The following is a 24,756-nucleotide window of genomic DNA, read 5'->3' on the forward strand; positions in this document are numbered from 1 at the left end:
GGATTAGCGCTGACATTATATAAACATGGGTGTGACAGAACAACACATGCATGATAGTCATATTAAAGTCTAGCTTAGCATTGGCACCTGCTGTAGCAGTCTAGTATACTTATCTAGCATTTGTAGCCATATATACCCCCCATGTTAGTGTGTGTTCATATGTGACACCTGTTTGTGTTGCAGCAAGGCCCAACAGTTCAGCTGTCAGGTCCAGGGACTTACAACAGTGTTGACCTCATTTGTAGCCATATATACCCCCCCCCCATGTTAGTGTGTGTTCATATGTGACACCTGTTTGTGTTGCAGCAAGGCCCAACAGTTCAGCTGTGAGGTCCAGGGACTTACAACAGTGTGGACCTTGTGTGTGTATGCCACACACATACGGAGAAATATATATGTGTCATATATATTCACATCTGTATATGTGCATAGAGCAGGGGACATATTGCAACTGTTTGTGGAGGGTGGAGATATATATGTTGGTGAAGGTCAGTATGCACATATTTGTATGTAGGATTTAGTGTGTGACAAGCAAGACAGCATTCAGTGCTGGTATATGACATGTGGTGGTTAAACACTGTGGGTAGTTTGTTTAGTTTGCAATGTTGAAGCCAGTGAGGCCTGCTAAAGCTACCTGGGCTGTGAACACCTTCAATGCATTTATCCCAAGACTGTGCAATTTTATTACATTACTGTACACCTCACATCTTTTGTATAATTTGTATTCTCACTATGGAAGGTGAAATGTATATATGCCTACATATCTATCTATATCTATATATATATATATATATATATATATCTATAAATATATATATATATATATATATATATATATATATATATAAAAATATATATATATATATATATATATATATATATATATATATATATATATATACAAACACAAGGTGCAGTGTTTGAGTCTCACAAGGATAATTGGGTAGGCTTAAAATGGCTCACAAGGGCAGTTAGCTTAGTACTAATCTATGAACCTATGAACCTATATGTACACCAATGGCTGTATATATGTGTATATATATATATATATATATATATATATATATATATATATATATATATATATATATATATATATATATATATATATATATATATATATATACTCATACACACCTACATCTACTTGTTGCAATAGATTCTCTGTACTGTTAACTGACTGTGATGGTCAATGTGTTTGTGAATACGTCAAATGTATGTATCTGTCAGATAGCTTAGTGGGAAACTGTTTATGCCATGGTATTATGGGTCCTTGCTTTGATCCTAGCAAAAGTTGTATATTCTGTTGCTAGGCAGAAAAAGTGGTATTGCATACAGTGTGATTAGGTCCCTTGGTTTTAACTAGGGTGTGTCACTGGAGTCTAAAGCACTACATCAATGATTATTGATTGGTACTGATGTTGAATCCAAATCCTGTGTGTACTGTAGTACTACTTGAAGCTCTGGGCCTGTGCAGCAAAGTATGGTGTATGTCCACATTGCTTGCATACACTGTTTTGTGTGGTCCCCATATTCATCACATATTGCATTTCTCAAGATTAAGGTTGTGTAAGTACTGACACACAGTACTGTATAGTACACACTGAAAGCTTATCTGGGTTGTCATACCTTTGTGTCCTGTAATTATGTCTGATGTGTATGTGGGTATGTCTGTAACATGTCCTTTGACATATGTGTGGTAAAACATGTAACTGCGTATCGAGCAACATTCATAGTGTACTACAGCAGTATGAGACCTATATTCCCAACTGAGCACATATTTTGGAAATGGGTTTGCCATTAAAAAGTTGTGTGGTATAATAGTAATACATTTACTGGACCTTACACTCATTGTGATGGATGATATATTTCTTTACACATCAGCTTGATGTATATCTGCTGTGGCTAGGTGGTGCATTGTGTTGCATACAGTGTGTCAGGTACTCTTGTATAGTCTTATATAGTGATTTTATTTTGTTGCTGTGCAGAACATGGTTCATTAGATTGAGAGTGAGCCAGGCACTTCCAAGCAGTTGTGGGGTGAGCAGTAATATATGGCAGTTAAAGTGTTTCACTCTTGGTTAGCTAATAGGTTGCTATATGTGGCAGTTCAGTGATATCTGTATTGTATAATGTTAAATGTGCCATATGACTTACTCAGACATATTTTCATATTTATGTCTTCTAAGGATCATGGCACATTGCAGGAATCCCACTTACAGTAGTCCTGAAGATGATATAATTACTACCAGTATGATTCAGCACTACAGTCTGATGTTCTCACGAACCAGCCAGGACCAGCAGGAGCGTACTTCAATGTGGCAAGATGTTGTCCGCAGGGTAAATGAAGTAGGCCTGCATAACCAAACATATGAGCAGGTACGCCACCACTGCAGTGACCTTCTCAGACATGTCCATCAGTGTGCTGCTGATGTGCGGAGACAACAGCTTGCGACTGGAAGTGGTGTTAATATCCACCCCCCCTCACCAGAGTGGAGGAGCTGCTCCTGAGCCTCGTGGCACCTGCCCAACAACAACAGCAGCAGACATACACCATGATGGAAGTTGGAGCCACCCAGCAAGCACACATGGAGCATGCAGGTAACACGGCATATCTGTAGACTACTGTTATTTGTATTGGTAGATCTTGCATATGTGAGATGTGGAGTGTCGTTAAAAGATGTGGAGCTTGTTGTTGTGCAATACTGATCATTTGGAACATAATCTGCAGCCCTGTGAATGTAAACTTTTGTTGTACTGTAAGATTGCAAACACACAGTAGAAATGCCACAGTTGTGGCCACTGACAAACTGTCTCATCTCTATGTAGGTCCCTCTGGGGTGACATCAAGGCAGCGGACAGATGCTGGTGAGTGTGTTCTACATTTATTATTGTAAATAAAAAGTGCATGTCATAGTTAAAGTGTAGGCCATGTACACATGTAACACACCTACCCATAATACATGCTGTGCATGTTTGGTGTAAGACCACGCACATCTCACTAATTTGATTAGCTGCCTCAAACACATGCAATACCCAGACCATCTCAAAAAAATGTGGCTAGACTGTAGCGACCATTGGATCGGCACAGTTGATACTCAACATGCACATAATATACACATCTATGTCATACACAGAGCATTTTAACATGGTACACATAAAGGATCCCCAAACCCTCTGTAAAGACACACTCCAGTATCCAAAATCTCATCCACACATTACACATAATATACCTGAGGAGTAGAGGCCTATTATGGGGCATTTAAACACTCTGCAACACACTACACATTCATGTCAGGGAATGCTCCTTATTGGCCTCCTTACAAACTCATGTAACAACTGTTTGTGAAATGGTGAATGTAGCCAAGGTAGTACAGTTCCAGTACAGCATGAGTAGTGCTGGTTTGGGAAACATTTGTAGCCTTGAGTGAGCACATGATGCTTCATGATGATGGCCTATGGTACTATACCCCATCTAGTTATTGTAACCACAGTACTACATATAGCTTTTATTGCTATACACCTTGCTATACACCTTAATGTTGCGTGTGTGCACACATATGCACCTCTAAACAATATGCATACCAATCACCACTTGCAGAACTGATACATATATGTCTTGTGATGATATTGAGTTTTGAATACCTGCACAACAATGTTGTGTCCATGTATGTATTGTGTTCCAGGGGGTGGCCCATCACCTAATAACAAAACACATGCATCAAAGCCATGTATACTGTTAGTAACAAGGACTGTCTACACTTGCACTGCATGCTGTTGAGCAACACATGTCCTGCATGCTGACATGTGTGATATGACTGTTTTGCTTGAGATACTGTACCCCACCATCACCTGCTATTGTGTATGTTCTGAGATTGCTGGTGTTGTGTGTGTCTACTTTAGGGAGGAGTGTATTTTTCTGTGTGTGCGTGTGTGCATGTATGCATGTATGCATGTATGCATGTGTGCATGTGGTCTGACATCATGTTCAGGTCTTAAAGTGTGATTCCTGTTTTCCTCTCACAGGTGCCGAGGTGAGGCTGGTTCAGTACAGCAGGGAACCTGATGTCACTGAGACAGACAGTGATCATGAGGATGGGTGTGTTGAGGCATAGGCAGGTTTGTCAGGGTCTGTTGTTGGGCCACCAACTGGCAGTACACAAGTCTCCACCCCATCCATGCACACAGTCATACTGCCTGTACATCCATCATCACCATTGCCCTTAGCTGACGAACAGTGTACGGTTGGCACTGGCCAGGACAGTGTGGTATCTATGGCACATGTATAAGGACACAACAGCCATAGCCAGATGTCAGGAATGGTACCACATAGGCATATGCCCAGGGGTTCTCGTCAGAACACTGCTGGTCATCATGCCCCTGGCAGATGTGCCACACCTCTTTCTACCACATGCATGTTCCAGGCTGTCATGGAGGCACAGACATGAATGGAGCGGTACACCAGACAGGGACTAAGGGCACAGAGGGCTCATAACACCTCTGTAAATGACAGTATCCGTGACTTAGCAGGTGCCATATGTAATTGCACTGAGGTCATTGATAGACATTGGAGTGAGACATGGGATGTCCTCCACAATGTCATGTCCATGTATTAGGACAGTGCGGGACGATTGAGACATTGACATGGACGTATGCCAGCAACATCAGCAGCTGGAGGTCGCCATGGACATCCAGCAAGTCACAGCCGCTCCCGTAGTGCCAGTACCAGCCCCAGCAATGTTGAGGGGGCTGTCCATAGACCGTTCTAGAAGACCACGTGCACGTGGTTCTGGCCAGTCCCATCAGGGACCTGGATCCAGTGGACATATGTCAACCTCTTTGGATAGTACCCAGTCTGGATTAGTTCCTGATACTGTCTGTAGCACCCCTGCCAGGCACAAGTTCCGTATCCATGGCCAGAGATGGTGATCTGTAAAGCCTGCCAGGTACAGTCTGTAGCTGTCTCACAAATCCTCGTATATGGCAGCCATATGGTGGAACTGTGTGCATGCAGACACACACACACATAAACCAGAAACCTAGGGCAAACACATACTCACACACATTACATCAACATTGGCCCATAACAGTACTCATGGCCCTCACACACACACATGTCGATTGTATGGCTCGATGTAGGCCTCTGGCAAACCAACAACACACCCTGTGCAGGAACAGGATAACATGGTGCTGATGCACAGGGTGAATTTAATAAAGTATAGCAATGGTTGAATGTGTAGCATGTTGTCAGCAGTAAAGTGTAATGATTTCCTTGAAGGTGTAGCTGAGTAGGCATGATGCATTAAAGCTGTAATTAGCAATGTTGTATTGTTTCCACCAGTGTTTATTCCAATTGTTATTTTGTTTGCCCATGTGCCACTTGGCTGATGTGTGTAGTTGTGTCAGCATGTGTTATACAGTGGAGAGTAAGTGTGGGGTGTGTGCAGCACAGGTCTGCAGGTGTACATTTGTGAACATGCTGGAAGTGCACTGTCTGCATGTACGTGCATATTGGACACATGGGCAGGGTGACATGCCCTGTATTGGCCAGTGTTAACACTCCATACTTTCTATTGGTGGCCAGTATGCATTGTACTACACACATTTTGGAACTTGAGTACATGTGTGTGTGTATGACATGGCTTGACGCTGTGCTGTGGGTGATGCTGTTGTTGCTATCTGTCATTGGTTTGCATTACTAAGGTTAGCACTGTCCCAGCTGCATAATCCTTTATTAATGCACACTGTTCACCTACAGGGTTGCATGGACCGTGCTATCACAAACACAAGAAATTCTCACTTATACAGTAAAAGTGCATTAGTCTCATGGACCCCTGCCGTAAACTAAATATATAATAGAAGGTGTGAAGTTGTACCAAAAAAAGAGTTACATACCAAGAAGGGATAAACTCTCTGGTCAGTATCATTGGAAAAATACAAGCCCTCATTAAACATACAAGGCAAGCTTCAAAATACAAAATGGCAAGGATTCTAAAGACAACACTAAAGCTTTCTTTAGTGTTGTTTATAATCTACAGGGAAAATCTCAGATTGGGTCACAGTTAATGTAAATGGTCACAAAGTACACTTATCTGACTGACATTACCAATTCCTTGTCAGACAGTTTGAATGCGGATTTCACCACCCTGTCATTACACAAGGGCCACATTTCCAGACCTGAAGAATGTAAATCCCAATGATTCACAGACACTCTAGTTAAAACATCTCTTTAACAAAGTACACACCACAGTGGCAATGATACTGGACAGTGTCCCTGGCTGTGTCATACACAAGCTGACATATGAAGTCACCACTCACCTAAACGCTCTGCCCAGATGCAGCCTCTATACAGATTACATACTTGTGGAATGACACACGGTAATGGTGTTCACAGTCCATAAGGGTTGAGCTACGTCTTCTTCTCCTTTTGGATGCTCCCATTAGGGGTCGCCACAATACATAATTTCTTCCTGGCTTCTGCATCTTGCGCTATCACACCATCCACCTGCATGTCCTCTCTCACCACAGCCATAAACCTCATCTTAGGCATTCCTCTTTTCTTGTTACCTGGCGGCTTTATCCTTAGCATCTATTTCACAATATACTCTGCATCCCTCCTCAGCACATGTACAAACCAGCTTAATCTTGCCTATCTGGCATGGTCTACTAACCTTCAAACCTGGCCTGACCCTCTAATATACTTATTCTTAAACCTGCCCACCCTCGTCACACCCAGTGCAAATGTTAACATAAATTGATTAAGGGTAGAACTACAACAGGTCCTGGAAACTCTCACCCTGTAAGCCAGACCAATGTCATCTGGAAGGCTATGGAGCACAGCATTATAGAACTCATTAACAGAGACATTATGAACCTGCAAACACTGCACCATACCCACTTAGGTTCTCTAAAGGCCAGATCATGGCTCCTACACCTAGTAGACTTCAAGCCAGTCAACAAGGCTATAGGTGAGGGAGGGGAGGTCAACACAGCCAAGCTATAGCTCACCAGCAATTCATACCCTTCCCACATACTGGTATTATACATAACCTCAACAGACTGACCATAAACAATTGTTAGATGATGGCTTGACAACTGATGCACAGATGTAGGACACACAGTAACATTTGCAGCCTCCATGTACTATTCTATGCCAGTAACAAGTGGTATTCACCTGCACTCAGTCCTGGGACAACTCCTGTTTGGCATATAGCTTTCTTAGGTACAGGAAAACACAGTAGGGATATGTTTGTCCACGTTTGATGACAATGCATACTGTGGGCTATACTTTATTCTCCAGATGACACACACATCCTCCAAAAGGGTATCGTACAGACAGATACCTGGTGTCAAACTCATGCTGTAAAGCTATAAGCCTAAGAAAGCATAGTTATCCACTTTTAGAAAACAAAGTATCCCCAGAGTACCACATAGGTAGTAGCCCCCAAAATGTGGAACAGGTACTAATGTATACAGAGAGCCATGTGTTAAGTCATCTCTCCTTTGATGATCATATTACCAAAGGGTTTTGGAAATCCCTCTGTGGAGCACATAAGCAATAAAGGGTTTGCATGCAGATCCACAGAGGTTGTTGCACACCTATAATGATTAGTAATCTTTGCCAGACTTTGCTTGCTTTGGAACAGGTTTCAAATATACCTGAAGCATAAACCCTCACTCACACTCTTCAATAGAAACCGTGATGAGTGGATGTGAAACAGAAGACGTAGCCCAGGGATCACTGCAGTGGCTAAGCTTGTGACAAGCATACAGAAGTGACCTAAGGTCTGGAAAGTGCCATCACGCTCTGGCAAAGATAACACATGCATTCGTGGAGAAAGCAGAGTACCCACCTATGAAATACTTGAGGTCACATGTATGTATATGGATTTGCCCCACAGCTACCTTACATGTGTAATGCACATACAGTTGTCATTGTGATATGTCATACACTATAAAAATCAAAACCCACTCCACATTGGCCAACGTTGTCACACACATGGAGCACAGACACACACACAGTCAATAAGTGTGAGATTCAAACTCTTTTCTAGCTACATTATAGTATGATAACAGTATGCATTTACACAACTCGCTATACACATTACTGGGATTTTACCTTCCACAGGTGTATTTGTAGGATGGTGACATCATCAGCCTTGACAAAGAAAAGTATACCACTTTTAAGGGGTGTGAGTAGTCTCCAAAAGGGTTGCTTCTTCTCCAAGAGACACACACCCACAGTAGATAAGTGCAGGATTCAAACCCCTCTCGAGCTACATTATGATACTACAGGAGTATGCATTTACACAACACGCTATACACATTACTGGGGTTTTATTTTTCCACAGGTATATTTGTAGGATGGTGACATCATCAGACTTGACAAAGATGAGTATACCACTTTTAAGGGGTGTGAGTAGTCTCCAAAAAGGTTGCTCCTTCTCCGCAAAACACACACCTACAGTAGGCAAGTGCAGGATTCAAACCCCTACCTAACTACATTATGATATGACAGAAGTATGCATTTACACGACACACTATACACATTATTGGGATTTTATCTTTCCACAAGTATATTTGTAGGATGGTGATATCATCAGACTTGACAAACATAAGTATATCACTTTTAAGGTGTGTGAGTAGTCTCCAAAAAGGTTGCTCCTCCCCAAGAAGAGACCAACATACACACACACACACACACACACACACACACACACACACACACACACACACACACACACACACACACACACACGCACACAGTTGGCAAGTGCGGTGTTCTTAATCCAAACTAAGTACTTCTTTACACTTCAGCAAGCAATATGGAGTTACAGGGTGCAATACAGACATTACTTGCTGACAGTCTGCACAAAGGTTTTTTTTCACATTTGCTAACCTCAGCAGGCTTATCATACTAGGTGTATTGTATGCATAGGCCATGACCATATCATATATGGGTTGATGCACCACATGCTGGCACACACAGGGTCAAACCTTGAGTAGCATCTTACCTTCACCTACATGATACTGCAATATAACAGAAAGATGATAAACTTCAACAATTGGCTGAGCTTCTGGTGTCATTCAAAGAGGATCCAGTCTCTGTCTGCCTGTGATGACATGATAGACAAGCCTTGTTGCTTCGCTACAGTTGATTTGCATCTGTCACCCCTATGCTTCTGAATACTGGCCAAGGCTCTAGCTGTCCCCATATTACCTTTTTTAGGCAAGGCTCAAAGGTTCATAGGTTCATAGGTAGGTACTAGGCTATCAGCCCTGGGGCCTATACAAGCCCAGCCAAAAAGGGCCCCTGGCTTTTACCACCCAAGAAATTTATTTTCCTGTGCCACTGTCGAGCAGTGACACAGAAGTGATCCCCAGGGTGAATTTCCTATTTCCAATCCAATCATTAAGATTTTTCTTGAAGAGTGCTAATGAGGAGCTTTGTTTGATATAGATAGGTAGTTTATTCTGGAGTATGTGAAGTCTCTGGGACCAGAATCTATCCCTCCGGCATGTTCTGTTTATTGTGGTGACAAGGTTTAGGTCCCTAGAGTGTGTAGGTTCATAGGTTCATAGGTAGGTACTAGGCTATCTGCCCAAGGGCATTTATAAGCCTAGCCAAAATGTGTTGGCTTTTGCCTCCCTTTTAAATTAGTTTCCTGGGCCTCTGTCTAGCAGGGCCACTGAAGTGATCCCAGGAGTAAATTTACAATTTCCCATCCACTCGTCAAGATTCCTCTGGGATCATCAACTGGGATTCTGTTCCAGAGTGAGGGAAGTTTCTGGGACAGGAATCTATCCCTCCAGCATATCCTGTTTATTGATTTGCTGAGGTTTAATTCACTGGAGTGTGTGGCTCTAAGAGATTTATTTTTCTTGAGGTGGAGCATGTCCATTAATTCTGAGTTGGACATGGGCTTGTACATCAGGCATAGATCACCTCTGAGCAGGCAGTAAGCAACCAAGTAGAGCTGGAGTGTCTTTAGTCGAGCTGCATAGGGCATCTCTTTGAGGCCCATGATCCTCTTGGTGGGGTACTTCTGTGGTCTTACCAACCATTGCATGTGCCAATTAAGGTACATACCTAATGGGGCACATGCCAACACAGGAGGGTTCTGGTTGACTAAGTTTGCTGGGAACTGTAAAGTGTTTTCCATAACAGATTCCCCGGATGACACAAATATTCTCCAGAAGGGACTCTATGAGACAGATGTGTGGTGTCAGAATCATGGCCTCAAGTGTGGAAGAATGCATAGTAATCCCCGTTGGTGAAAACAAAGTACCCACAAACTACCACATAGGTTTTACCCCCCTTAAAAATGACAAGATAATAAGGTATCTGGGGACACAAGTAGATAGTCATCTTTCCTTTGACAACCATGATGCCAAAGTGATTGGGAAATCCTATGTGGCCCACCTAATCAACAAAGGGTTTGCATCAGGATCAAAAGAGGTAGTGGTGGCCCTCTACTCTTAAGTCATCAGACCCATCAATGAGTACAATGCACCATTTTGGATGTACTCAACTAAGCATATCCAGCAGCTGTAGAGACCACAGACGTACCTCACCAAGAGGATTACTGGCCTCAAACAGTTGTGTTATGCAACACAAGTGGTAAGACTAAATCTGTTCTCTGTTGCGTACCACCTACTCAGAGGCACACTCTGCCTAGCATACAGAGCCATGTCCAATGCATAACTATGGATGACAAAATTGAGTCACACTACACACTTCAGGGATATGAACCTCATCACAATAATGAATACAACATGCTGGTAGGATAGAGTACCATCCCGGACACTTGCCTTACTGTGGAACAGAGTGCCAATGTACATCAGACAGAGCCCCTCGCTGACATTCTTCAATAGGAACCTTGATGACTGGATGGGAAACACAATTCACACCAGACATCACATCAGCAGCCCTACTAGAAAGGGGCTTAGGGTACTAACTATTAGAACTAGGGCTTGGTAGACTACCCAATGGGGTGGTGAAAGCTGCACAACTAAGCCTAGGCTAATATATGCCCTTGTGAAGATAGTCTACTACATACCTATGAACCTATTTGACAGGTACATGTCTACAGATAGTAGATGTGTACTTCATTGTACAGTCATGATGTACAGCAGGCACATGGACCACATACACTGTAATGCTTACAGATACTGGTGGCTGTTATGTACTGTGGGTGAGATGTGCACCTCATGTCTTTTGTGTCATTGGGATGTGTGCTGGGTGGGACAGTCCTGGATGGTTCCCTGTCATGGTCACTCTCTTACACACATCTCTGCCCATCCATCTTTGGCTTATTATACTTGTTCCCCCTATGTATATATATATATATATATATATATATATATATATATATATATATATATATATATATATATATATATATATTTAGGTACATAGGTAGGTAATAGGCTATCTGCCTGAAGGCATATATTAGTATGGCCAGAGTTTGTAGCTGTCACCACACATGGGGTTAGTTCCCTAGGCCTCTGTGTAGTAGAGCTGATGAAGTGATCCATGGTGTGACAATTCAGTTTCACATACATTCATCAGGGCTTCTCTGGAAGAGTGTCAGTTAGGGACTCAGCTTAATGTAGGTTGGGAGCCTGTTCCAAAGCAAGGGAAGTCTGTGAGTTAGTAATATATCCCTCCAACATGTTCTATTTATTGTTGTGATGATGATATCCCTAGAACATGTGGCACAGTGAGCTTGGGTTTACTTCAGATAGCTCATGTACATCAGTTCTGCATTGGACATGGACCTGTCTGTTGGTCAGAGATTGTGTGAGTAGACAGTATGCAACAGAGTACAGATTGAGTTAAATTTAGTCTTGTTGCATGGGGCAACTGTTTGAGGCCAGTAATCCTCTTTTTGAAGTACTTCAGTGGTCTTTCCAACTGCTGAAGGTGCCTAGTCAGATTCATCGCAAGTGTGCCGTGATACTCTCTGATGGGTCTGATGACTGATGAGTAGAGGGAATCTCCTTTGACCTACATGCAAAGACCTTGGCAATTTGTGGGAACACATAGCATGATTTTCTAACCACTTTGTGAATGTGTTTCTAGAAGTAGAGATGACTATCCACATGTGTCCAAAGATCCCTTATTATTACCTCCATATTTAGGGTGTTGGCACCTATGTGGTATTTGTATGACTGTAGCTGGAGGCCATATTTTGACACCACATCTGTATGACTGAGACCCTTTTTAACGATGTCTCTGTTGTCCCAAACATTGATTATGACCTTTTTGCAGTCATCCACAAACTTTGCTAAACATAGCCCTCGTGTGTTTGACTGCATTCCTGAAAAGTATACACCAGACAGGAGGGGTCCCAGGACTGAGCCATGGGGGAAAGCAGTTGTTACCAGCTTGAACAGGAGACCACAATTCTTATCTTCTGGGATCTATCTGTGCCCCAGTTAGCAATCCATCAGATGACATACGTGTTTATGAACAGGTTGTTGATTTTGTGGATACGACATGCATGTGGGATGTTGGAAAAGGGCTTTTCAAGGTCTATGTAGGCTGTGTGGAGCTCATTTCATTGATGTTTGTCCTTATGACTGCCTTGAAAACTGTCTAGCAGGTTTAGGAACCATGATCTGCCCCTGACCAAACCACAATGGGTAGAGTTGAGTGTTTGTAGGCTCCCAATAGCTCTGTTTATGAGTTCCATAATGATGGACTCCATGGCCTTGCAGATCAGGCTTATTAGGCTTATAAGACTATAGTTCCCAAGGTCTGATGTGCACCGACACTTGTGGAGTGTGCCAAACATTGCTGTAACCCATTCAACAGTTTCATATCCTGTACAGAGTGTGAGTCTCAACAGACTGTTCAGGTGCAGGGTCTGTTTGTTTTGGAGTTCACATATGACACAGCCAGGGAAACCATGTCATCCCATAGACGCCGTGTTTTTAGGTTTGGATAGAGCTGTTTAACAATTGTATATGTGATTTCTGGATTTTCACAATCTCCAGGTATGGTAATGGGCCCTTTTGTCAGTGAGAGGGGGGTAAATATGTATGAACCTGTCTGACAAGATGTTGGCAATGTCAGTCATGTACATGTATTGATTTACACTTTGCACTGACTCAGAACATATATGAGTTTACATTGATATTTATGACATAGCGAAAGAAAGCTTCATGGTTCTCTATGTACTCTTTGGCAATATTTTTGCCAGAACATGGCTTGGATAATGTTAGGAGTGCTCATTGTTTCTTCATGATACTGATCAGAGATTTATTGATCTTCTTTGCATTTTCACTTTCATTGAAGAACTTAAGTACTTGTAGTACATCATTTGATTATGACAGGAGTCCAATATATTATATGGGTCTGTTTTCATATCACTGTGTGCACAAGGCAAAATTGGTGAATAGTGACAAGTGTCTGGAGTAAGAACTGTAACTGCCAGATATGTGTGGCCCACTGCTGTACTCAGACATGGCCTAAGTGTGTGAGCATGCCCAGTATGACCTTTCAGTATGTTGCAGACTGAAATTTGCTAAAAATGTTTAAGTGTATGAGCATGCCCACTATGGGCATATATACTATATGTGTGTGAAAAATCAAGCTGGTTTTTACTTCAGGGCTAACCTTTGTGTTGTACATCGACAGGAAGCACACTATGCCTGCAGGGTTTCCATGAGTCAATTTGCATAGACTTATCGACATTTCTACATACAGGGGGGACAGCTATGATTTGTACATTTCTACCCGGGGGCACACCTGATTGTTACTGTGGGTGTACATAGGATGAGGGGTACACCTGACACTTACACATTTGCTAGGCCTGCACTGCTATGTCAGGTACTCCATTTCAGTCTGTACTGTTGCCTATCATATGGCTTGAGGCATACTACTGTACTACAGACCTTAGCTTCCAATTACATGCATATTCGTTTGTGACTTCGTAGCCTATCCAACCCACATCACACTGCCTGACCTTCTGTTATCTGTCTGCATAGGCCTGGGGGGAGGTTACTCATATGCCTCTTCAGAGGGCAGGATACAGCATTTGTTTGTGTTTGAGTTTGTCTACAATTGTCCTGCTGGCTGTGACTGTTAGGTATGTGACCCCCCAACTGGTATGTGTGAGTGACTTAAGTTGTGTCTGTGCCAGTGAAATGCTGTCATGGCTTAGTGGTTCAGTACTGTGACTATAGTGCACAGTATCCTGAGTTTGAGCCCTGTCACTGCTTTTTATTTTCCTGCTGGGCAGACCTGACTGGTTAAGGAACAGTAAAGCAGGTGTGAGCATGTTTACCCGACTTTGCTCGACTTTGCCCGACTTTGCCCAACATTGCTCAACTTTGCCCAATGTTGCCCAATGTTGTGCTGATTAACACGGTGCGCAGCTACATGCAGTTGTATTTAAATATGCTCAATACTGGTAGATTTTGCTTAGCAGTGCTTTATATTGCTTAAAATAGGGACCAATGCCTCAGGTGGTGCTGCAGGGATGCCTATGTCGGATGCACATATTACACTCCCTATACATGTTTGAAAACAGGTAGTGTCATGTTAGGCATCCCTTTTACTGTTTGTGTGAGTCAGAGAGAGGTGTCATTTCCAGGGTTCCTACTGAGTCAGTGTATGTGCTAGCATTGCCTAATTGCCAAGGCCAAGGCATACTGGGCATGCCCCCTTCTGCCTACTGGGGCAGGCTCAGGTTGTTCCTCCTCCGAGTCATGCTGTGCCTGTGCAGGCCTTGGCAATGGTGGGGGGCTGTTTGGCCCTGCCCCATGTTGTTCCTGCTGCAGTAGTTTCCGCAGGATCATATTGTGTAGCATGGCACATACCATGACAATTTGGGTACATGTAGTTGGTGAATACTACACGGCTCCACCAGATGTGTCCAGGCACTGGAACCGTGACTTGAGCATCCCAAACACACGCTCAATTATGTTTCTTGTTTGTGCGTGTGCCTCATTACGGAGTTCTTGTTCGGGTGTGTGTGCATTTTTGATGGGTGTTATCAACCACGGCTTCAGTGCGTATCCAGAATCCCCCACTAGGTGACCATCAGGGATGCCCCATTGGCAAATCTCTGGTACAGCTGCATCAGATGCCAGATGTGGGAATCGTGACAACTTCCAGGGCAGCCAGCACACACATTCATTATTATGCCCTGGGCATTGCACATGACCTGGCAGTTGATGGAAGGGAAGCCCCTGTGGTTGATGTAGACCCTACCCCGCTCACCAGGTGGTGCTTTGATGTGTATGTGCGTGAAGTCTATTGCACCCACTACCTCAGGGTATTCTGTTAGTTGGTGGAAAAGACACATATTGCTGGCCAATACCTCACGGGAATTGGGGAAATATATGTGCTCACCGACATGTGCTGACATGGCATCCAGGAACTGGTGCAGTACCCTGGATGCTGATGCCTGTGAAATCCCCATCATATCACCAGTTGATCTCTGGAAGGTACCTGTAGCTAGTATTCTTAGGCCAACACATACCTTGGTATCCACTGGGATGGGTTCCCCACTGTTGGTTCTGTGTGAGGCATGGCCGGCACAGCTCAACAATTTTCTGCAGGAGTTCTCTGTCTACCCTATAGTGCCCCACTATCTCCAGCTAATGTAGCCCCTGGTAGGTTATCCTGGGTCTGTACTCTCTTCTCTGTCTCCTCACTGCGGGTTGCTCAGCAGCATTCACAACATCACCACCCTCAGCACCTTGCACATGTTGGTTTATGATAGCAAGAGCAGCCCCTAACATTTTGTCTGACTTTAAAGTTTTTAAGCTTTCCCTCTTTGTATACTGCAGTGTTGCAGAGTTCATTGGAAAAAAAACAGGGAAGAATGCTATTTTCAGAGTTTAAAGTGCTGGGCTGGGCTGGGCTGGGCTAGACTGCTACCTGTGTAATTGGCTAATTCTGATATATTTCACCTGGCAGCTCTGCTAGTTCTCCTTGGTTAACTTCTTTTCCCTTTATGTTTCCACCCAGAGCAGTGCCGCACAAGCAAGCAGACATGTGGGCACATGAGTCTACACATGCGCACATGCTGTGTGCATGTTTGCAAGAAATTTCAGATATATTCATGGCGTACACCTTTGGTTTCTGGTTTTCAAAAAGGACAACTATAGACACACCTCTTGCAATCCTGAGCAACTCAGGGCAAACACAATGCACTGTGTCCCAATAAGCTTACAGCCTTTCTGACACACCCCCTCATGATGTTACCTATATTCTACTCTACTACTCACCTACTCCTACACTTAAACTCTTGAGATATGGCTCACATGCTGGGGGAAATTGGGGTTCACTATCCTTATCCTCATTTGCACAGGATTGCCTACTAATGCATGGTTAAAAACAATTCACAACACTAAAACACAAACTGATACAAGAATCGCTAAAGCCACAGCTGAATGGCTGAGTTTGGAAATTGAGTATTTTAGAGAATGTTTAAAGTCAGAAATAGTGCCAAAGGGCCTCAGGACATGGCGATACCCTACGGGTTTGGCGCCAGGGTCAGCTTTTCATAAAGAGTTGTTAAAACATTTTAACCAACAAGGTTTATGCCTATTACAAATTATGATCAATCATTATACTGTGATCAACAAAGACTTGGAGCAGCATATAACATCATTGGATGGGCAAATCAAACAACATGTTGATTTCATGAGATATAAATATGAATATCTCCGTTGCTTTCAAAGCATTGAGGAGCATGTTGATAAAATTAGGCAGAATAAAGTTAAGAAGCTTCAAACGGATCAGAAGCAATACAATTCAGGGACAGCTTATCCCCCACCACCGAGATCACAAACTTGGTTGGATCAAACAATTGTAAATTCCAGTCAGAATAATCACGACAACATGATCCCTAAAGAACATCATAGTAGCGATGACATAATGCAAGAAGATGATGTTCAAAGTATGTTTGTTAATGCTGAAGGAGCAAATGCTGACGTGAGGAGAAGTGAGAGGTTGAAGACATGTAATAATATTAATAATCACAATAACCATGAGTTGAGAGGCAATCAACAACCATCTACCTCTAACTTCAAGCAGGGTTTTCCGAGATGGAACCAGAAAAAGCATTGGAACAAGAGGAAGAATTACAACAACAGGAGATAGTACCAATGAGAGATGAATATCCATCATGCAATGTGATTAGGAATAAACAGGGGGACTTTTTGGTTTATAACTTTTCATCGTTTCATATTTCAGAACAGTTGGCAGATGTTTCATCAAAAGGTTCAACTTTTGTCCCTGCCTCTAAAATGAATTTGGCACAAACCATTTATGATTTCAAATTGTTCGTGAGGAAATTTAATTTAAAACAATTATTCAGTGGTCAATGGATGAACAACAGACCATTAAGGGTTTCCGGTTGTTATAATCCACCCTTACATAACACCCTTCAATTATTTGAGAAAATATGTGAAGTGGATTTGAGAAAATTGAATAATGAAAAATTTGAATATAAATATAACTTAAACAATGGAGAAAGAGATGAACTGGGGGTGTTATTGGCAGCGAATGTAAGAGTAATGAACCCTGACAAGGGAGGGGGGCTGGTTATTATGGATACAACAGACTACGTTAATAATATTTCAACGATTTTGTCTAGTGATACATATGAATTATCATCGGTTAATTTATTTATTTATTTTATTTTACATTTGTTGACCGGGAAAAAATCCGACTGGATACATGTCCATTTTCAGCGCGCCGGGGGAGAAAGGGGAGAAAGCTGTTAGTTTAACTACAAGAGATTAAGATGGCACATTGTAAGTACAATAGGTTAAGATACAAATAGTAGAGCAAGATCAAGATCATTTAATGAAGCCATACACATTACTAAAGTTAAAAGAGAGAAGAATGAATATAACAAATACGCTTGATTATATAAAACACGAGAGGACCACAAACACAGGTCATATAGTCAGACAGTGCAAAAGCAGTACAGTAAGTTAACATTAATATAATAGATCAATCCATTTCATAAAAAGCTAAGCTTCTTAAATGTTCCAAAAATACATAAGGGCATCACCGACCCCACACTAAGGCCTATAGTAGATGGAAGAAGGTCAGCCACTTATGCATGTGCAAAATTGGCAGATTGCATTTTGAAAAAAATATGTGGATAAGAAACAATGGATAGTCAAAAATTCTTGGGTTTTCCTAGAGAAAATCAATAATTTCCCATATCAAAGTGGAAATAATTTTTTGACAATAGACATCAAGGAGTTATATATGAGTATCCCACATAATTTGGGAATTGTATAGGCAACCAATAGAATGAGGCAGAATGGTGCGCTGGTTGATGAGATTTCCTTGGTGCAAGAACTTCTTGATGTCGTTTTGTCATATAATTTTATTTTATTTGATGGTCAGTATTATATCCAGAAAAAAGAAGTTGCTATGGGCTCTCCATGTGGATCTAGCTTTGCAAATATGGTTTTGTCCTTTTGGGAGAGAAATTTTTTATTCAGGAACAACACCATTAATAGAATAGTCAAATTTTATGCTAGATTCATTGATGATATTTTTATAATCATTGAAGGGGATGAAATTTTGGCCAAAGATTTGGTTACAATTTTGAATGGATCTACAGAATTTGTTGTATTTTTCACGTGTTCATCTCAACATCACTTGATTATTTGGATGTTACACTGACCAAAAATGAATCTTTGTAACAATATGAAGCTAATATTTGCAGGAAACCTACGTACTCAAATAAATTTTTACACTACTCAAGCGAACACCCGAAACATCAAAATAAGTCAGTAATTAAGGGCCAATTAGTATGGGCTGCGCATATGATAACATCAGATGAAGCATTTGCTGAAGAGTGTTGTAATTTAAAACAAACAGATATTTTAAGCCAACCTAATGACCCAAGGTCAGAGTCAAACCTTTTACTTTGTGATTATGAGTGAAAAACCTTAACCATTATGTTAAGCTCACACCCTTAAAAGAGCTTCAGAAATGAGTATTTGACATTGTAAGTTCATTCTTAGTTACTATGCTTGCAATCCAGGGTACCATTAAGGAGCCTAGCCATCCCCAAGCACTGTCTGGCTAAGTGTCTTATGCAAGGTCTCACATTAGGCAAACAAAAACTGCGTGAATCAAACCCTATACAACAGAAACTATAGGTCAGTGCCATCTGCCAGACTGAGGTTGCTGCTTCTTAATTCTCGTTTTTGTTGGCAGTATGGATGGTAGGGTAATAATTTCAAGCCACAAGTAAACTGAATAAATCTTGGCAGAATATTTTAAGAAACATTCCTAGTTTTAACTCTCTTAATTATTTACATTATAAACAGTTATAAAGTCATCTGAGTATTGTTCAGAGACAATTGTAATAACATTTAGGAAAATTATTAATGCATTATTTATAATATGCCCCTCAAACTTTATTGTGATCAGACATTCCCCCCTTTTCTGCTATCCTATCTCAAGACATTGAAACCTAAATTATTTCTGCTGGAGCTCAAACTGCAGAGCAGAAATAGGGTAGTAGATGGTTCATTTTATTGCAGTTGCTTGAACTGTTTTATCTTTCTCAGTGCTGTGTTTCCTTTGTAGGGCTGAAACACAATAATATCAAGTGTTCTTTTAAGGCTGTCAGTGTATCAGTTCTTTCACTGTATCTTTGTATTTTGAGCTATTTTAATCTTCAAAATCACAAAGTACTTCTTATTTATGTTGAGGGTCTTGCTCACAAAATCAGTCTCAAGCTTCTTTTTACATGTTTAATGCTTTATATAAGGAAACATTTTTTTACTCACATGTAAATAGTGTGAATCACAGGCATCTTACATGTCGTCTGGAAAATAACAACTTTTTTTCATTTATTTGCCTGAATTACCCTAATTTATATACTTAGCACTGCTGTTACCTCTTAACAGTAAAGTCCTCAGCAAAATGAAGTACTGAACTGCAGATTTTTTAAGGCTGCCAATTCACAGTCCCTCAAGTGTTGGCAGGCCTTCCCTCAGACTCTTCTTGAGGTGTCAGTGCTGTCTCTGTAATCCAGGAATTGTAAATCCAACACTTTTCAGCATTAAAAAAATTGTGGCCAACACACAAATGGTTGATATTTACCAGCATCTGCAGTGGGAAGCTATTTTTTGTCCTGGATGTTGGTGAAATCTATTTCATTTATTAAAAAGTATTTTATACTTTTTGCCATCTCTAGCATTATGCTGCAGAACAGTACAAGACAGCCGCACCTTGTTGTTCTCAAATTTGTGTTGTGAGACTCTTTTTTTTTTTCTCTTTTTGCCGAGGCACAAATGCCTTTGTGACATTCTCCCACTTATACTGTTTTGTTTGCTGTTGATTTGAATTGTTATACCACAGCGAACTAACACTTCATCCTTATTTAAGTATGACAAATTTAATTATCATCTGTGTTGCATATTGCCAGGATATATAAGATACTTACATATTTTATTAGATGTGGCACTAATTGTTTTTTTTATAGAGAAATATAGACAATGGATTGAAGGTGAACTTTTACCATGTATTCTATACTTTGTGTATTTTTTTGATCTTCAAATATCCTACATGCCCTAACCGCTAGCTACTGCACCCATGCAAGAAAGATAATCTTGAGGTGTCATTGAGTACAAAGCCTCTGCATAATATTGTTTTTAAGAGCTGAAAGATGAAATGAAAGCATTAAGTCTTGCCAGTGAAATTAACTCAAGACATCCTGCATTTTGCATAGCAAGGAGTCTCTGAACAGCTATGCTCTCCTCTTCCCTCAAGAGGTCTTTATTTTCATTTTCATCTCATAAATCTGAGCAAATCAATTTTTAGATTAAATCAGACACAACCAACTGCAGTGTAAATTCTCTGGAAGACTTAATTTTTAACAGGTGAAACATGAAAGGAAAACACTGCTCCTTTTCTTATACTTGAACCCGAGACCTCTGATATTTAGGTGGTTGTCATGATCACTGACCTATCAAGGAGTCACTGGGAACTTAAGTACTATGCTTTCCTTATGAGCCTGTATTTTTTATTTCATCTAGGAAACTCAAACATAGTAATTACTACCATTTTGGGCGGCACAGTGGTGCAGTGGTTAACATTGTCACCTCACAGCAAGAGGTTCTCCGGTTCGATTCGCGGCTGGGGTGCCTTCTGTGTGGAGTTTGCATGTTCTCCCTGTGTTCGCGTGGGTTTCCTCCGGGTACTCCGGTTTCCTCCCACATTCCAAAGACATGCATCTGGAGCATTTCTCCCCGGGCCTCCGCTGAAAACAGGCTCTGTGGAACCTAGTCGGACTTTCCCAGTCAACAAATGATACATAAAAAATAAATAAAAATAAATAAATTTTCTGCTCCCACAGAGCTGACCATTAGGTGACTCCAGTGCCATTCCTCTTTCCCTGGGTCTGGGTCTTTCTACCTTTCCTTACTCCCTCTAACTTACTCCTATTAGGTTAGAGTCAGCAAGGAGACTGTGGCATCTTGTGGCAGTGTCACACTGCTCCTGTGGGACTGCATGCCTTATAGTGTTTCAGTCATACCTCTGCATGACCTCAGCTCAATTCATGCCCCCCTCCCCACCAGTAGACACTCCCCATGCTTCCCTGGCCTCCACTTTTAATTTCTCCAAGTCTTTTGGGTTTCTAATATTATGATGAGAATGCACCCCATTCCTAAGTCAAAGTATGATTAATGTTCATGAAATTAGTATTGTTTCAATCTTTGATGTTAGCCAGAAGAGCACTTCACAGCACCTGCCATGTGCCCAGGAATGACTCCTTCTGCAATTCATATGGAGTTACATGTATCAGTAACATATCTAGGTATGACTGTAAATTCTTTTTTATGACACCCGTTGCTCCTACTACTACTATTGGAACTGTCTGGTCGCCCTTCTTCCACATTGTCCTTGTTTGTGCCTGCAATTTCTGGTATTTTATGACTTTGTGCCTCTCTGTAAATAAAACACTGTAGTCTCTGAGTGCAGTAATTTCAATGATCAATGCTGCTTTTGTTCATAGGTTCATAGATTAGTACTAGGCTAATTGCCCTTGTGAGCCATTTTAAGCCTAGCCAGTTATCCCTTGTGAGACTTAAACCCTGCATCTTGGGTTTGTAAGGCAAACACCTTAACCATTAGGCCACCCTCCCAATACCTTCATAGGTTCATAGGTAGATACTAGTCTATTGGCCCTAGAGCCTATATAAGCCTAGCCAAATGGTACCCTGGCTTTTGCCACCTAAGAAAATTATTTTCCTGTGCCCCTGTCGAACAAAGCCACAGAAGTGGTCCCCGGGGTGAATTTCCTATCTCCCATCCAATCATCAAGATTTTTCTTGAAGAGTGCTAATGAGAAGCTTTATTTCATATAGATAGGTAGTTTGTTCCAGAGTATGGGAAGTCTCTGGGACAGGAATCTATCCCTCCAGCATGTTCTGTTTATTGTGGTGACAAGGTTTAGGTCCCTAGAGTGCATAGCTCCGAGGGACTGGGATTTCTTTAAGTGGAGCATGTCCAACAGCTCTGGGTTTGACATAGCTTTGTATGTTAGGCAGAGATCGGCTCTGTGTAGGTGATATGCGACGGAGTAAAGCTGGAGTTTTTTTGAGACGGTCTGCGTAGGGCATCTGTTTGAGGCCAGTAATCCTCTTTGTGAGGTATTTATGCAGTTTTTCCAGTTGTTGTAGATGTCTTGTGAGGTACATACCAAATGAGCATTGTACTCTATAATGCGTCTAATGAGTGACGAGTAGAAGGGAACAATGACGTCTTTTTTTCCTGGATGAGACACCTTTTGTGATGAGGTATGCCACGTAGAAGGATTTCCTGACTACTGTGGTGATTGTGATTATCAAAGGAGAGACTACTGTCCACCTGTGTCCCAAGGTCTCTTATCACACTTTTGGTGTTAAGTAGACTACCACCTATGTGGTAGTTCATAGGTACAGAGTTTTTACCAAAAGGGATGACAGTGCACTTTTTGGCATTGAGCTTGAGGCCATGGCTTTGACACCAGGCATCTGTCTCAGTGAAGCCCTTTTGTAGGATGTCCACATCATTAGCAGTTTTGATTATGGCTCTTATTTTGCAGTCATCTGTGAACTTCATTAGCCAAAGACCTTCTGTGTTAGCCTGTACTTCAGAGAAGTAGATACCAAACAGGAGAGGACCCAGGACTGAACCCTGTGGTATTCCACTTGTCACTGGTCTGAAGTTGGATTTGGAGTCTGCTACTTTCACAGTGTGGGTTCTGTCAGTGAGCCAGTTGGAAACCCATCTTGTGACAGGGATTTATACCTAGTTTAGTGAGCTTATCTATAATTCAAGAGTGGGGGATGGTGTTGAAAGCCTTGGCAAGATCTAGATAGGCTGTGTGAACCACCTTACCCTCATCTACGGCTTTGGTGACCGCTTCAAAAAAGTCTATCAGGTTTAGGAGACATGATCTGCCTTTTACAAACCTGATCTGGGTAGGGTCCAGAGTTTGGAGATTACCGATGTCATTGTTTATAAGTTCCATGATGATACGTTCCATAGCTTTGCAGACCAGGCTAGTCAGGCTCATGGACTACTATATCTGGTTTTCTCACATCTATTTGTTCAACTGTTGGTAATGGGTAATCCCATGTGATATTAACTTCATCATTTTCTATAATGCTTTGTGGCTCATCTTTCCAACATTTTTCAACTACTTCAATGTTGTAATGTTTGCACAGTCCCCACTGCAAAAGTCTTGTCACATTATTATGTCTTTCAGTATACAGGCCTTCTGCCATTAGTATATGACAACCGTCAAGATGTGTGACTGTTTCCAATTTTGTTTTACAAAACCTACACTTGTCTGTTTCTCCCACATGTTCAATGGACTTTGTAAACCAACATGTACATAGTCCACTACCTTGGGGTGCCAATATTAACCTTTTGTCTTTTGGTTTAGCAGTGAGAGTGACACAGTGTGTCTGAAAACACACCACACCTCCCATAGGATGTGTATATTATTCATCTCTTGCCATTGCCTCATACATGCGATCCATTAATCAGACCTGGGTTGCCATGTGCCATAGATCAAATGGCACACATCGAAATACAGTACAAAGCTTCTGAGTGACATTGCTTTACAAGTGAAACAACAAAACCATGGCCCTTTTTAGATCAAATTAAATATGTCCAAATGAAGTGTGCATGGCATTCCTAAAGGGAGTGCAGTGCCTAACCATCTGGTGCATCCATCTTTTACAAAATATGAGAAGTCCGGGGTTCATTCATACATACATACATACAAATGTTTCAAGCACAGGCATTAAAGCCCTTCTAGCTTGCCCATATGCCAAACCACTTGTTCCCATAATAAATGTCCAGGCTGTTCTTAAAAATATCTAAACTAGTACTTGCTTTAATGTAATTTGGTAGTCTGTTCCAGGCATTAGCTACTTTGTCAGAAAATCAATTAATACACGTCTCATTCCTATAGAATGTTCTACATAGGTTGTCTGATGATTCTCTAGTACTTTTTGGTAACCCCAAACATTCCCAGAGGTAGTTGTCCCTAAATGGCCTATATACCCAAATAAGATCTCCTCTTAAATATCTGTAAGAGATGCTGTACAAGTTCAGATATTTTAGTCTTTCATAATAACTTAGATTTTCACATCCATGGATGCCCTTAGTATATTTCCACTGTACTCTTTCCAGTTTATTTATGCTTGTTTTCCTATAGGGTTTCCATATTGTTATTCTATACTCAAGTTTGGGTCTAATGT

The sequence above is a fragment of the Protopterus annectens genome, chromosome 3.part1 (genome assembly GCF_019279795.1).
Source record: "Protopterus annectens isolate FY-2018-M chromosome 3.part1, PAN1.0, whole genome shotgun sequence".
NCBI classification, from domain to species: Eukaryota; Metazoa; Chordata; order Ceratodontiformes; family Protopteridae; genus Protopterus; species Protopterus annectens.